We start from the raw sequence: 15,491 nt of genomic DNA on the forward strand, positions 1-15,491 counted from the left end.
TCTAAATCAGTTTTTTTTTTTTTTTTTTCTTTTTTTTTTTTTTTTTTTTTATGAGAAATATTAGCCTGTGTCGGTAGGTGGTTGATGTAGTTGAGTTTATCGATAGATTTCTGTCGGAAGCAATGAAGTGTGATCTTTGACTATCGATGATCAAATATACCTATCAGTCTCTATCAAGGTTTGGTAATATAACTAAATTTATACGTAAAAGTAGAAAAAAATGACAATACTACAAAAGATTTTATCTTAGTATCCCTCCAAAGCCGAGGCCTTAAACCCTCTAATCCTTTCCCTATTAAAGGGGCTTTACAACTATTGTACTATTGTTCCATATTTTTTGTAAATTAACAAATAAATGTTCAAATAGGGATAAGTCCGCTCTTCCCCATTTCGTTCGTCATAGAAAGGGAGTGTGGTCTGAGAAAATGATTTCTAATTTAAGATGTTACGTCGAAATTTGTAGATTAAGCAACGTAGCATATATTGAAATACATGGAATTTCGCAATGAAGTATCTGAGTTCAAACCTCTCGGTGGTTCTAATCTTGTGCTAGGAGCTCAACGTCAAGCAAGGATTGATAGAGCACTAACAACAGGAAATCCTGCGAGAACATACGAAATGCACGAAATTTCTGGCCGCTAATTTATGACAGAGGGGAAAAGAGAGGCGGGGCCAAATGACGCTAAACTAATACCGTATAGTTTAACAAGCGTCTCTAGAAGCTGGGGTGTTTCGTCTTTAGAAGCTGTGGTGTTTAGAAGCTGGGGGTTTCCATTAATCATTAAAGAGGTATATAATTAAAAGGAGGACATTGAGACACAGTATCTCCGCATCTGTATATTCTATGATTTTGGGATCTTCTTATCATTTATCTTGTTTCGTATGTGTTCTAAGTTTCTGCTACTTTTTTTTTCGGTTAGACATTCGAAATCAAAATATCCACATACGTACCTGCACCCACATATGCATGTTACTTCCTCTTTTTTAAGAAGAACTTGATTGAGGTGTTTCTTAGGACACGGTTGGAGATTCAAATTCGTTCAGACAACAGAAAAAGACAACTATAAATAAAAAATTAAATAACGAGGGTAAGAAAAAAAAAGTTAGAAATTGTTTCTGGGTCCAGAATCCTTCTCCTCTATTAACGTTCTTAACGTTTGTTCTTTATACAAAAGAAATTCTGTTGATTTATACTGCTACTACTAGCGGTTCACTGCAATACAGAGCCACCAGAAGGCCATCGGAGCTGCGCAAGCATCCTCTTCCACATATTTTCAATCACTCTTTATCCCCTCTCATGAAGTTCCATCTTTTTTTAAACCTTCCGTATGACTTTTCCTTTTCCATTTGGGGAAGACATCCTTTTCACTTGACCCCATATGGATGGCCAAAAAAGAATATTCCTTTACCCCACTGATTAACACTGAGAGCCGTCCCGGCTAAGTGGTTGGCACGCTGGGTTGAGAAATGTTTTTCCGAGGGGCACGTTTTCGATTCCTGGCCTTGCCGGTTATTTGGTTTGGAACGGGGTCAATGATGTGACTGTGTAAGCTCAGTCAGAGTTGACTCAGCTCTAAATGGGTACCTGGAGAAATCTGGAGAAGATAAGCAGGAAGGGTGTGCGAAAGCGCAGGATGGCTGGCCCCCAATCCCCCGTTGCGCTTCCTGGCTGAAGGGCCACGAAATGGAGATCAGCACGGCCGGTTTGGACCTTGAAGGCGTGGTGCGCGTCATACTTACTTAAATATTTATTTACCCTGGTTATGTACCTTGTTAATCAAAAGGAAACTGCCGAACAATACATTAGATTCGTGACTAATTAAAACATAGATTACCATATCTTAGGATAATCGAGGCAATGGAGGAAAATAGAGTTACCTTCAGGAGGAGTCCATGAACAATGCGGGTTTTTGGCAAAGATGGTTAGAACTTAGAAGTCTGTGGAATGAAGATAAATTGTTTCTCCGCGGAGAGGTGGATGTCTTGGAAAATTTGACTATATTATAAACTAGACCCTTAAGATTCAAAGACTATAAGGGTTTTTTACTTATCGATGAATCGAAGAGTAAGAATAGCAAATGTTGCTTTTATATGAAAGAAGTCTTTCTGATTTCCTGCATCTCTACTTGGTGGTAAGGGAGACATGGGGTGAAGGGGTATTTGTAAGATAAAATTTAGGAAAGGAGGTGTTAAAGTATATTATTGAATTGATGGCGAATAGTTTACCACTTGGCAAATGGGCAATATTCAGGGAGGAGGCAAAGGTAGGATGGCCCTACCCTTAATTTTGCCATCTCTGTGGATATATGGATGAGAGTGTGGGTCATGCAATGTGTGAATGTGGAGAATTGAGCAATTTGCGAATGGAAGTGTATGGGGATTGTAGGTTTGATGGAAGATGGCTGGCAAGTATGGTGAGTGGTGAGGTTTTTGTATGAATACTTTGGAAGATTTATCAGGCTTGCAAAGGAACACACATTTCTGTAATTTCTGTATTGTCTTTGTTTGCACAGTCCAAAATTTTATTTTGTATATTGACGCCAGAGATAGTCTTCTAGCCCAAAGATAGTCTCTTGTATCTCTTATAGCGGTTTCGAGCCATCTTTTATACCTGAGAATATCGGTATAGTTGCGCTTAATGGTACACAGAGCTATAGACTATCGAATGAATGCAGTCATGGAGACCCGTAAAGCGGGTAATTGTTATCTAGATTGATCGAAGAGTGTGGTTTCTCATTGAATTTACAATATTTAAACTGTTGTTTTTTGGGGTTTAGGGGGGGAGGTACCTAGGTTAGGTTACGTATTTAATATATGCTATGCTTTACTCCCAACCCCCTAATGTGCAAATATATAGCCCAAATCTGTTTCCAAACTATTATATGTTCATCCTTTTTTATTTTATTGCATTAGCATTAACCAAACTTAACTTCTTTCGTCTGTACCATTAATCGCAACAGTACCTATATTTCCTTTTAAGTGAAGTTGCATTTGCGCAAGCAAAAATCAACATTATACCGTTACGTGTACACGTTACCGTTACACGTGCAGACTCCAAATATTTCCCCAGTTTTTGTATAATTATTTCTTGTTGGGTTTTTAGGATTAATTAAATATGAAAAACAAGTTTTTTTAACTGAAAGTAAGAAGCGACGTTAAATCCTAAAACGATAAGAAATCAGTCCGTATGTGACGAATGCTTTCGTATTTACAACACTGTGGTTGTTGCACACAAGTTTAGCTTTGTTAAAAAAAATAGAGTTGTGTGAAAGTCAAGCTCGAGCGTCCTGATTGTGATACTAAGGAGGGACTCTTCTCGGCCACATAGAGACTAATTTCTGTTCGTTTTAAGTTTTAACGTCGTTCCTTACTTCCAGTTAAAAAAAAAAATTTTTTTTAATTTAATTAATCCTAAAAACGCAACAAGAAGTAAATTATGCAAAAACTGGGGAAACATTGGATGGGGAAACGAACTGTTTGATCTTCTCCTCTGTATCTAATTTTGTTCGTACTTTGGTTCTCTACGGGCCCATATATGTACCACTATTTTTGTAACACATACATTACAATATGGGTATATACAATATGTAACCATATTTTTGCTAACTTACTGGTAAAGTACAGATATTAAATTATTACGAAATCGAAGAATAAAGCTAATGGAAGAAAAGAAAGAGGCTTAAAATATGTTTCTGACACCTATATAACTTTCTAAGACTTTTTTTTTCAAGGGCTGGAAGTGGAGATGAATTAGACAAGAAAAAGAAGTCAAAAAAGCATAAGGAACCAGGCGCTGATTGGACATGGAAAGAACAGGTATTGTGTTTATCCACTCCTTATTAGATAGAACTTTGTGTCCAAAAGTTGGGTATGCGTACCCAGGGGTAGGAATGGAGTTTGATCAGGGTATGCGTTCCCCCGGAGTTTGGTAAGGATGTTGTCTGCATCATGCAAGGAGCAGGCTATTTTTTTATTTTTTTTAGAGAGAGAGAGAGAGAGAGAGAGAAAAAGGTTTTATTAAAAAAAATATAACACATTAACAACAAAACCCGAAGTTTATTAAACTTGTATGGGCATACATCACCCTTTACAAAACCCTGCATACACAATTGCTACCAGCCAGCCTTAGCCCCCCCCCCCCAAAAAAAAGGGCAAAAAATCATAATAAGAAAATAATTAAATAAAAATAAACGAAACAAATTAATTTCTAAAAATTTCACGACCTAATTGGATACCGAAGACACAAAACTAAAAATCATTCATTCTATTCTACCTCCTCGTCGCCCTCCCAAAAAAAAAGTGTCACAATCACTTGAGAGAAAATTCACCCAGCAAGGATTTAAAATCATATGTAGACAAACACTGTCCTTTAAATTAACTGCGAAATTCCTTTAGCTCATCAGTGGTTGAAATTGCCTGCGTTAATGGTTCCCACACCCGAGGGCCAACATGTCTTACGGGAAAAACGGATCGCTTTGTAATAACCTGAGGTTGCCGAACTAGTGTTGATGTTCTAGTCGAGTAATGATGAAAATTAACACCACTTGTAAATATTTCCCTAAAACACTCAGGTAATAACGCGTGTGTATATTTAAACATAAAAAGAGCATTATAAAAACGGAATAATCCAGCCATCGGTAATATATTTACTTGATTTTATCTATGTCTAACAGACATATTATGATTGTCTCCAGTTAAAACACGTAGAGCATTATTTTGTACACTTCTAAGGGGACAAAGGTGAATTAAAAACGTACTTGACCATACAAGACAACCATATACGAGGTATGGATGAACAAAAGAAAAATAAAGCAATCTCATAATGTCTTTTAGAAAAAGTGTTCGAGTTTCTCCATCATCCCAAAATTTCTTGAAACCTTGCCACTAACGCATTAAACGTGCTCTTTGAAGTTAAGGCTCTCGTCAACAATCACATCTTCACGCTTTTCTGAAACTTCCCAAGCAGAATAGTTTCGCTGAACTGTATTTTGTAAACCTAAGGGTAGTAATTGTTGCTTTTCCCGTACATTACAAAATGAGATTTTGTAAGGTTTAGCTGAAATATGTTAACCCTCATCCATTTTTCAATGTTAAACATACTAGCCTGAAGATTATGTATAAGTATTTGCCCCGTTTTTGTAGCAACAGTTAGATGCGTGTCATCAGCAAAATAAGGCAAAATAGATTTTGATGCTCCAGTATCACGACATTTTAAATAAAAAGACAGTCCATTGATAGCATTTCGCAGGTCATCAATATATATAAGAAACAGTAGTGGCCCCAGAACAGACCCTTGAGGGACACCGAATTCAACACTTTTAACTAGCGATTTAATTTCACTAGCACGAACAAACTGCTTTCTATCCTGGAGAAAAGATTCCAATAGACGATAAAACATACCTCGAAAACCACAAGTCCTCAGCTTCACCAGAAGAATTCCATGGTCCACTGCATCAAAGGCTTTCATAATGTCCAAAAAAACAGATGGAACTTTCCATCCTTGGTCCAGAGCATCGTTCAAAAAAGTCGTGAAAAAAAGAAGAGCTTGATCTGTCGACATTGCTTTACGGAATCCAAACTGAGTTTTACTAAAATACTTTTTATTCTCAAGAAAATCAACCATCCTGCCACTAATCAATTTAAAAAAAAAAAATTTCAAAACTCTCGATAAAACTGGCAGCAATGAAATAGGCCTGAAATCATTCGGCAAATTTTTTTCTCCGCCCTTAAAAAGCGGAACCACTCTAGCAATCTTCATAAAATCGGGAAAAACACCAACTTTTAGGCACATATTAAATAAAACAAAAACCTGGTCTCATGATTCCGAGAAAACATACTTAAGTACACGCAATGAAAGGAAGTCAGCACCCGAAGCATTATTTCTCATGTTCCACAATGTGGTACGTAATTCACTAGCAGTTACTGGTTTCAGATATGCAGATACATCACTTTCCTCGGGTAAAAATTGGTGGTATGTTCCATCCTCAGAAAATTTTCTCGTGGACTTCGCTATCCTTTTACCAACAATAGAAAAATGGTAACACATATTATGTACAGTCGAAGCATCAGTGTTGAAATTTTCAGGTAAAATTGAACTTTTGGAGGGCTGAGAACAGACTGAATTACTCTCCATATTTTCCTGGGATTAACTGCGCTTATTTTAAACTCATTTCTATAATAATTAAATGTCGCTGTTCGTAATAAGTTATTAAGTTCACAATTATATTTCTTGTATCTCGCTTTCGCCTCAGGAGAGAATACATAATATTTATATAGCAGTTTTCGATTTAATATCGCCTTAATCAGTCCTCTAGTAACCCAGGGTTTTCTAGGGGTAACATGAAACGTCGGCTTTTTAATAACTGTACAACTTTCTTTTAGTAATTTAGTTATTTCTGAATGCCACAATGAATACTTTTCATTCACTTGCAGATCAGTACTTTCTAAAAAGTCAAATTGTTGGTGTTCTTTAATTTTCTTCTGAATATGTTAAGAGCCTCAGCATCCATTTTCAATGCAGAAATTTGTGGTGGTATATTCATAGCTGTAGGGACACCAAACTCTCTAATAACAACAAGAACACCAAAATGATCAGAAAAATCATTCAAAATAACATCAACAAAATCATACTTCACATTAACAAATATATTATCCAAAAGTGATTCTGAGCGCAAAGTCACTCGACTACATATATTAACTGTCGGTCTTAAACCGTAACCCAACATAACATTTAAAATATCACGAACTCTCGGGTTTACATTTACTCAAAATAGATCAAGATTAAAGTCTCCACAAACAAAGCATGGGCGATTTAAACCTGACAACTTATCCATTTGCCGCTCCAGCAAATCATTAAATTCCTGCACATTTCCAGATGGAGGTCGATAAACAACCACCACAAAGAAAAATTTTCCTGACTTACAAAGTTCAACCACCATTGATTCAAAAACCCTCTCTTTATTCACAAGTAGATCATTCCGTATTTTCATTGCAATATTCTTCCTGCAATATTTAAGCCAATCCACCATGTAATCGTGATTCCCTATTCTGCGTCACACAGTCATAACTTTCAATTTCAAGTAGACTCATTGTATGATTACGAAGTCACGTTTCATTCAATGCAAGCACATCCAACTCAGAAAACTTACATAGTTCGGTTAAAAAATTAAATGAACTAGAAAGACCTTGACAATTCAAATGGAAAATGCTCAAACTTTGCTGACCCATAGTAGATTTATTTCCAATATCAACTGTAAATTTATATTTAACCACTGGAAAATCCTCCATCGTTCCTTGATCATAATCCAGATTTAAGACCCCATTCCCCAGAACATCCCAACTCAACGAATTTCTCTCAAGTTTTTTTAATCTATTATTGTCATAATCCAACTCATTTTTTCAAGACACAAGCTTAGGAGGCAAACGAGGAAACTCATAGAAAAATTAACTCTACTTACAACAACCACAAGTGATCTTCAGTATCCAGGAGGGCCGCAATCAATAACAAAAGAAAGAAAACTGAAAAAAAGAGAAAATAAATTAAAAATAAAATTTATCATAAATAAAATACAAAATAAAAAGATACAACATAACATAAATAGCGACGAAAACCACCCTGCCATTTCATCATAAACAATAAGAATAAAAACAAGGAACCCTCCTTACAGGACAGTAGAACACGTTCCACCGTTTCGTACAAAAAAAACTCCCCGCCGCTCCACCCACTGTCCATACAACATAACAAAAAAAACTCATAGAAAACAAAAAGGGAAAAATCTCACTCAAATTAAAAAAGACAGGATAATGCAATCGAGGAAAAATATAATTGGTTTTCTTCATCAGGCACATACTTGTGCTAGTGCCGCTAATCACGAATACAAAATTCATCTAATAATAGCAAAAAAATGACTCTTACCTTCAAAACAAGCAAATGAAATGCTAGAATCAACAATCAAGTAGCTCGGGTATTGGCTCATTATACATATATTTCACTTTTCCAACACAATCTCTCTCAATCTGAATGAAGAGAGGAACAGTATTAGATACCCAAGCTGGAATACTCTTTCTACTCAATTTAGATTTAGTCTCGTAAAGTCTCTTCCGCTCTTCACGAACACACAATGGAGCATCATCGCTGACGTAAACATTTTTCATAGCTGTATATGAACCAAAAGTCTTATTCTTAAGTTTTTTCCCATTACGTAAGATCATAAGCTTCGCCTCGCGTGATTTAACATTCACTTTGAAAAACTTTTGCTCTTTTTTATTCGTAACAATTGTAAATTCTGGAACCTTTGTTAATTCTAAACCATTGGTACATATTTCTTGAAATAAACTTTTAGCAGTGGCTACATCATCACAAACCGTATTCCACACAATAATGTTATTTTCTGTAGATAAATATTCCACTGACATCAATCTTGCCGACAACGAAGACGTCATTTCACGGTGATATTTTGCCTCAGTGGATACAATATGCATTTGCGTTTTTAGTGAAATTACTTCTTCATTTACTGCATCGCAATTTTTTCCAACTTGAGCAACATTGGATTGTAAGATAGCTTGAGCATTTTCCACAGAAATTACTCGATTTTCTAGATTAGCCAATCTCGTGTCAATTGATTTTAATGTACTTTGAGACTCCGTTACGATTTCAAGAATTCTCGAGAAATCGTCCGCTAATGACTGAATCGAAACACGATTTATTGACTTTTGCGTTGAAGATGAATGCCCAGATTCGTCATGCGAAACCGATCCGAATTGGTCCTCTGTTTTACGTTTACGCTTATTCCTCGTCATCACAAACTAGTAAATAAAAAAATTAGAATATTCCTACCGGAAAAAGTACTTCTTATTTATCCACATAAGTACCGTCGTGCAGTTCGCTAAGCCGTTATTGCACGGCTAACACATATATTGCCCAACAGGAACTCCTCAAATCTTCGCATTGGAACCCTCAGCTAATAAATTGGCTTCCGTTTATGCGTAATCATTAATTAGCAGTCTCCTTACATAAAAAGAACTTGTTCGCATTCACAGAACAAGACTCCGCCCACTTTGCTATTTCAATTCATTTTATCTCACATCAACCTAGGTTAAGAGCACTAGCCAAACGATGTTACTTGACTGATAGCTGATTCATAACTGAAACGTGGAATATTGAACGTGGAATTTCATTCCGGATTAAGATTAAAACCAGAAAACCAAATTATGGCTATCTATCATCTCAACACACACCATTTCATCTTCTCATTGATTCAAATAATTATTATTCATAATTGTAATTTGTTACTATGTGCCATAATATTTTATTCATTTTTGTTAAAATACATCCATTTTTTCCACAAGGGTTTCTCGGTCTTACGGAAATTATAAATGGTATGCGTATCCCAGGGGTAGGAATGGAGGTGATGAGCGTATGCTTTCCCCTGGAGTTTGGAGGGAATGTAACCTGCACCATGCAAGGAGCTGTCGATTGAACGTGGCATTTTATTCCGGATTCAAATTACAACCAGAGAACCAAACTATGCTATCTATCTGTCATCTCAGTACACACCATTTCATCTTATTATTGATCCACATAATAGTTATTCGTAATTTTATTATGTCATTCGTCATTATATGTCATAATATGTTATTCATTTTTATTAAAATACATTCATTGTTTCACGAGGGGTACTTGGTGTTATGGAAATTACAAATGAATATATACAAAATATTTAGAAAGCTGGACTAAAATGTAGAAATTTTTGTCGATAATCTATGATAATAAGTGGAAAATAGGTGGCAAACGTTAATGAGTTGAGGAAAACGAGTTAAAAAGATCAAATTAAGTGCAGTCCAATCGCCCCCTCCCTCGTTTTCACTTGTATTCATAGATTCTCGAGAAAGAAAATATTTTCTACTTTGTAGTAAAAATTATTTTTTACTTTGGTAAACACGTTTTTTTTTAATTTAATTTTTTTACATTTATCATTTTCGACTTTTTAGTCTGTATTAGGACTAAGCAGTCTTTAGTCTCCTTTAAGGCATAGATGAAGCTCTAAAAAAACAGAATTTTGATATCAATAGACATATCAAAAGAATCGGCCTATTATGCTGATTTCAAATATGTAAGTTTCATTAAGTTTAGTGTTACTCATCAAAGGCTACGAGCTTGAGAAAATTTGCCGAATTTTCCAAAAAGGTGGAAAATATCCCCTAATTGCCCCCCCCCCCCTCTTTACGCCAAAGTTTGAATTGTGTAACAATTCCTTAAGAACGATTCCTGAAACACATGGGTATTTAATTAGAACAATAAGCAGCTTTTTTAAAAGTACTAAAAAACTTTAGCGTGAAGAGCGAGGTTTTGAGGAGAGGGCAACACCCCTCATATACATAATAATTTCTGTTAGTTTTAGGTTTTAATATTGCTCCCTACTTTCAGTTGAAAAAAACTTGTGTTTTTTTATTTAATAAAAAAAAATTATCATACACTTCTCCAAAGTTTGGGAAAGACTGAGATTTACAAACTAAAACAACTTAAAAGGCCTATAAAGATAAATTAAAAAGATTGAAGACAATTTAAATTCGAAGCGAGATTCGGGGTTCCCGAATCTCACTCCTCATGTCCTTTTTTATAAGTAAAATTGACACGTAGTACTATTCTTACTTTTATGTCTACAAATCTGATCGTCAAAACAGTAATAAAGTCATAACAATTAAATTAATAGAAATTGTATATTTTAAACATTCACAATTCCAGTCCTAACCACCCTAGTGTCTGAGGATTTATCCAGTCCACCTCTCCAAAGTCTTGGATCTGTCACTGAATACAAATAGCTTGGTTCAAATTTTTCGTAGTGTTTCTTAGACATAATTTGGCCGTTTTTTGGCAACAGTACAGCGTAATTCAGTGCACAACGTGATAAATATACTCTTGAAGTGTGTAGGTCGAGTGGCGACTCGGCTTGTTTTACTGGAGTGTTTTCTGATTTTTCTGCTTATTTTTGCTGATTTTCTAACTCTGGTGATTTTCTTTGAAGGTGCATTTCAAATATGGAAGTGGGCTACCAAAGACATAAAAAAAACCTGGACTCATCTTGGGTCTATACATGCCTCAAAAGCACTTTTGGTTGTTTCAAAATTGAATTTCTTCTAGGGTGATACTATACTTTCGTTAGTATTAGCCACACTGAATATATTATGCATGTATATGATATATACATATAGGCCCTATATATATATATATATATATATATATATATATATATATATATATATATATATATATATATATATATATATATATATATATATATATATATATATATATATATATATATATATATATATATATATATATACTTGGTATATATTTCATGAAATGGGATCACTCCATTTAGTTGAATAATAAAATAAGTAAAACTGACCTTATACTTTGATGACGATGAAGTTAAGACAGAAAAAAGTTGCTTCGGCTCGACTATAGAACGACTTTGGATGGAAGGCGCTTCGATTCAGTACATATTCTTTCATTGTCAGCATTTCTTGATGGCACAACAAAATATTGAGGGGGCGGCCACCTTCTTGAATCACGTACACGAGTTGGCGAGTGCCAATCATGGCAGAAATGGACTAATAATGACGGAAACGTGCTAAGATGGCAGGATTGCGTGGCAAATGTAGGGTCCAGAGATGGAAACCAAGTGGCGGAAATCGGACACCCCCTTTTTTAAAATATAAAAACCATACTGTAAATCGTTAGAGTCTTACGTATCTGGTGGTACAGGGGCTCATAGCCATATGTCCGGGATTTTCAGGTACCCTCCCCCCTGTATTTTCAGGTCCTGGATTTCTTGAGAGGACAATCTTTTAAGAATGAAAAAAACTTGTATTAAACTGGGAAATGTTTCTTGAATATTCTGTAAAAGATGAGTTTTTGTCATTATCCCCATCAGAAATTGTCTCCGCTCCTTCTCCCCCTAAAATGGAGTATGTTCTATCCAAATTATAATACGTTTATCTCGACATGTTGTCAAATTTGCTCCAGACCTTTTAGCCCCTTAACGTAGCTCTAAATAATATACCCAATGAAATTGAAAGTTAATTTAGTTTCATTGTCAAGTAATTTTTGAATTATGTCTTGTCCAGTTATTTTTAAAGATATATCGGAATGGACATTATCTAATCTTCTTGACTGGAAGTAATGACTAACGATTTAAAACAGCATGGTGTTGCCAAATAATTTCCTTAACTATTGATGCTGCCTGGGTTGCAAATCCACGAGAATATAGGGTAGGTGCGGAATGTTTTTTTGTTTGTTTTTGAAAGAAAGATACAAAAAAGAAGTATTTTCAAAATTTAGGGGATTAATCTTGTTTTTTTTTTTGTTTTTTTAATGAAAAAGGGAGAGGGGTAAACAAAGCTAGGGACCAATGTAATCTCCCTTAATAAGATGTGCTTCGGAGCTCCGACTGCCACCTGACGCTGCAGCTTATGGAAAACTTAGACACATTTTTTTTACCTTGGGATATCATTTCTGAGCCGTCTTGGTACCGTTCCCCTCCTCCCATTTCCAGAAAAGGTAAAAAAAGAAAGGGAGTGCATGTCTTATAGTAAAAACAGTCTGACCTAAATCTTCATATTATCACCAGTTATTAGCTAGTTATTCTAATCATCTCAGTTATTAATTGGGATATGCTCACTTATTGCTCAAGACAATAATCATTACAGTCTTTGTACAATTGGCTAATCAGGTAAATAACCAGAATTTTTTTGTAGGGGGGGGGATTTAATTTGACAATTTCAACAAGAAGTTATATATATATATATATATATATATATATATATATATATATATATATATATATATATATATATATATATATATATATATATATATATATATATATATATATATATATATATATATATATATATATATATATATATATATATATATATATATATATATATATATAATGCTCCCCCTCCCTCCGAGACAAATCCAGGCGATATCCCTGATCCTGCAGTAGGACTGAAGCTCTCATAGGTCAGTCGTGGCTGTACACAATAATAAAAAATAATAATAAATTATTGAATGACATTTTTTTTCAAAAGCTTCACCTACTTTTAAGGTAAACCCACCATTTTTACTCTCAAATATTGAATTCTCATTTTTCTTTGTTGTTCAGATGCCAAATCCGCTCTCTTCAATGTTGCCATGTCATTACAGATGTCATGCACACATCCAGTTTTAGAAGGTGTTCAAGTTTCACATTTCTACTCTACAAGTCAAAGAAGAATTTATATTTTCCTTCTCAATTACTTCTTTGTGGAGGTTTTGAAGGTTCATCCCCTCCTTCCGTTAAGTCACAAAGGTACTTGTAAATATACACCAAGGGTGGATCCAATATTTTCTTAGGGGGGGGGGCAAAATAGGTTGATCCGAAAAAAAAATTTAGGGGGGGGGGCAAAACAGGCTGATCCGATAAACTTGCGTTATGAGCAAGTTTAAATAACACAAAATTGAGTTAATTAATTAAATTTCACTACTTTAGACTACGCTAGGGGGAGTGCCCCCCTCGCCCTCCCTGGATCCGCCACTGACACACACTTGTTTCAAAATCCGATAGATTTCGCATTTGCGATTAATGTACCTTATAAAGGATTTTCTAATGTCCCGTGCCTAGTTTTAAATTGCTTTTTTTGTGGGTTTTTCCCTCTTTTTTCTTTGTATTTTAAAAGTGAATGGGAGGTGTAAGTTTGTACAAATGACTAGCTCAGGCACCACCATCTATGTTAGAATAAATTAAATCTAAATTAGGCTAAATTACATTAAAGGAGTTGCCTAATAACAATATCTTCTATACTAGTTGCTTGCTATTTTATGCCTATTAAAAAAAAAAGAAAAAAAAAGAACGCTACTGCATCTTCTTCGCAGTTTTACATTTTATTACAATGGGTTGAAGTTCGTTTCTTACTAGGTTGAATCTTCGCCGCAACCGCGATCAATAAAGACATAATAACAAAGAAAAATATAAAACCAGTTTTTTTAATTTTATTAATTAAAAATAAATTTAGCTAAATTTCGTTAATTCGCTCCAGGAATAATCTCAGAAACACGGTACAGTTGGGTTACCTGCAAGACGAGAGGAGACATCAAAGAGGAAGGGTAATTATAAGAGTGGAAACTGTCGCTAATGTTGGCAAAAAAACCAACGCCATCTACCGTTTGTGTCTCTACGCACTTTGTTAGTGTTCTAATTAATTTCTTAGACTATATTGGCTTTTCGTTTACAAACAAAACAAATGAAAATATAGAAAAACGGGCATTATATTTCAAATATAATGCCGGAGCATTATATTTGATATTTTCTATACTCTTATTTGTTTATTCGTCAGCGAAATAATAGGGCAAAAATAGTAGAATCAGCAAAATTATTGCAGTAATAAGTGCCTAATCTCAGTTTCTGCAAAAAAAAACACAATTAAGCAAGTTTGAAAAAAAATGCCAAGACACACCAACGGTTAGTTGGTTGTTCCTGACATTTTTAATCGATAGTAGTGACAGTTTTCACTCTTTTAAGTTATCAATACTCTTTACCCTGCATTAATCAAACAGTTCGTGGTAACGAACTGTAAGTAAAGAGCGAACTGGCTCAATGGTAACCAAAACTCTAGAAAACGGGTTTTGGATACCAGTAGATACATCAAAAGAATCAGATTTTAATGGTGATTTCAAATATATAAGTTTTATTAAGTTTAGTCCTACCCATCAAAAGTTACTGATTTTCAAAAAATAGGGGAAAAACCCCATGAAAGTTATAGAACCTTAATTAAAATTACACCATCATATTCAGCGTATCAGCGAACCCTACTGTAGAGATTACAGGCTCCTATCTACAAAAATCTGGAATCTTACATATTTTTGCCAGAAGAAAGATCGCAGATGCGTGTTTATATTGTTTTTTTTTTTTTTTTTTTTTTTTTTTGTTTTTTTTTTCAGGGGTGATCGTATCGACGGAAATTAAAAGTTCCAGTGCCCTTTTTAAGTGACCAAAAAAAAACGGAGGGCAACTAGGCCCCGTCCTACGCTCATTATTTCCCAAAGTCACCCGATCAAAATTTTGAGATATCCATTTTGTTCAGCATGGTCGAAAATATGATAACTATGTCCTTTAGGATGACTTAATCCCCCAAAGTCCCTGGGGAGAGGGCTGAAATTTGTGAACTTTACCCAATGTTAACATATAGTATTGGTTATTGGGAAGTATACAGACGTTTTCAGGAGGGATTTTTTATGGTAGTGGAGGGGTGGTTGGGTCGGGGGTTATGTGGGAGGATCTTTCCACGAATGAAGTTTTCATGGGGGAAGGGAAATTGCTATGAAGGGGGCGCCGGATTTCCAATCACTATTTAAAAAAAAAGATCAAAAATTCAAGATAAAAAAAACAAGATTTTGAACTGAATGTTAGCACCAACATCGAAACTTGAAAAGAACATAAAGT

At 34.9% G+C, this 15,491-nt stretch overlaps 1 protein-coding gene across 1 annotated transcript in view; it reads left to right on the top strand.

Annotated features, from left to right (window-relative positions):
• Window positions 1-15,491, top strand: part of LOC148953711 (unconventional myosin-XV-like) — a 548,203-nt gene that overhangs the window by 510,648 nt on the left and 22,064 nt on the right. The window lies entirely within an intron of this gene.

The sequence above is a fragment of the Artemia sp. Qi Xiang Cuo genome, chromosome 3 (genome assembly GCF_049724085.1).
Source record: "Artemia sp. Qi Xiang Cuo chromosome 3, ASM4972408v1, whole genome shotgun sequence".
Lineage (NCBI taxonomy): Eukaryota > Metazoa > Arthropoda > Branchiopoda > Anostraca > Artemiidae > Artemia > Artemia sp. Qi Xiang Cuo.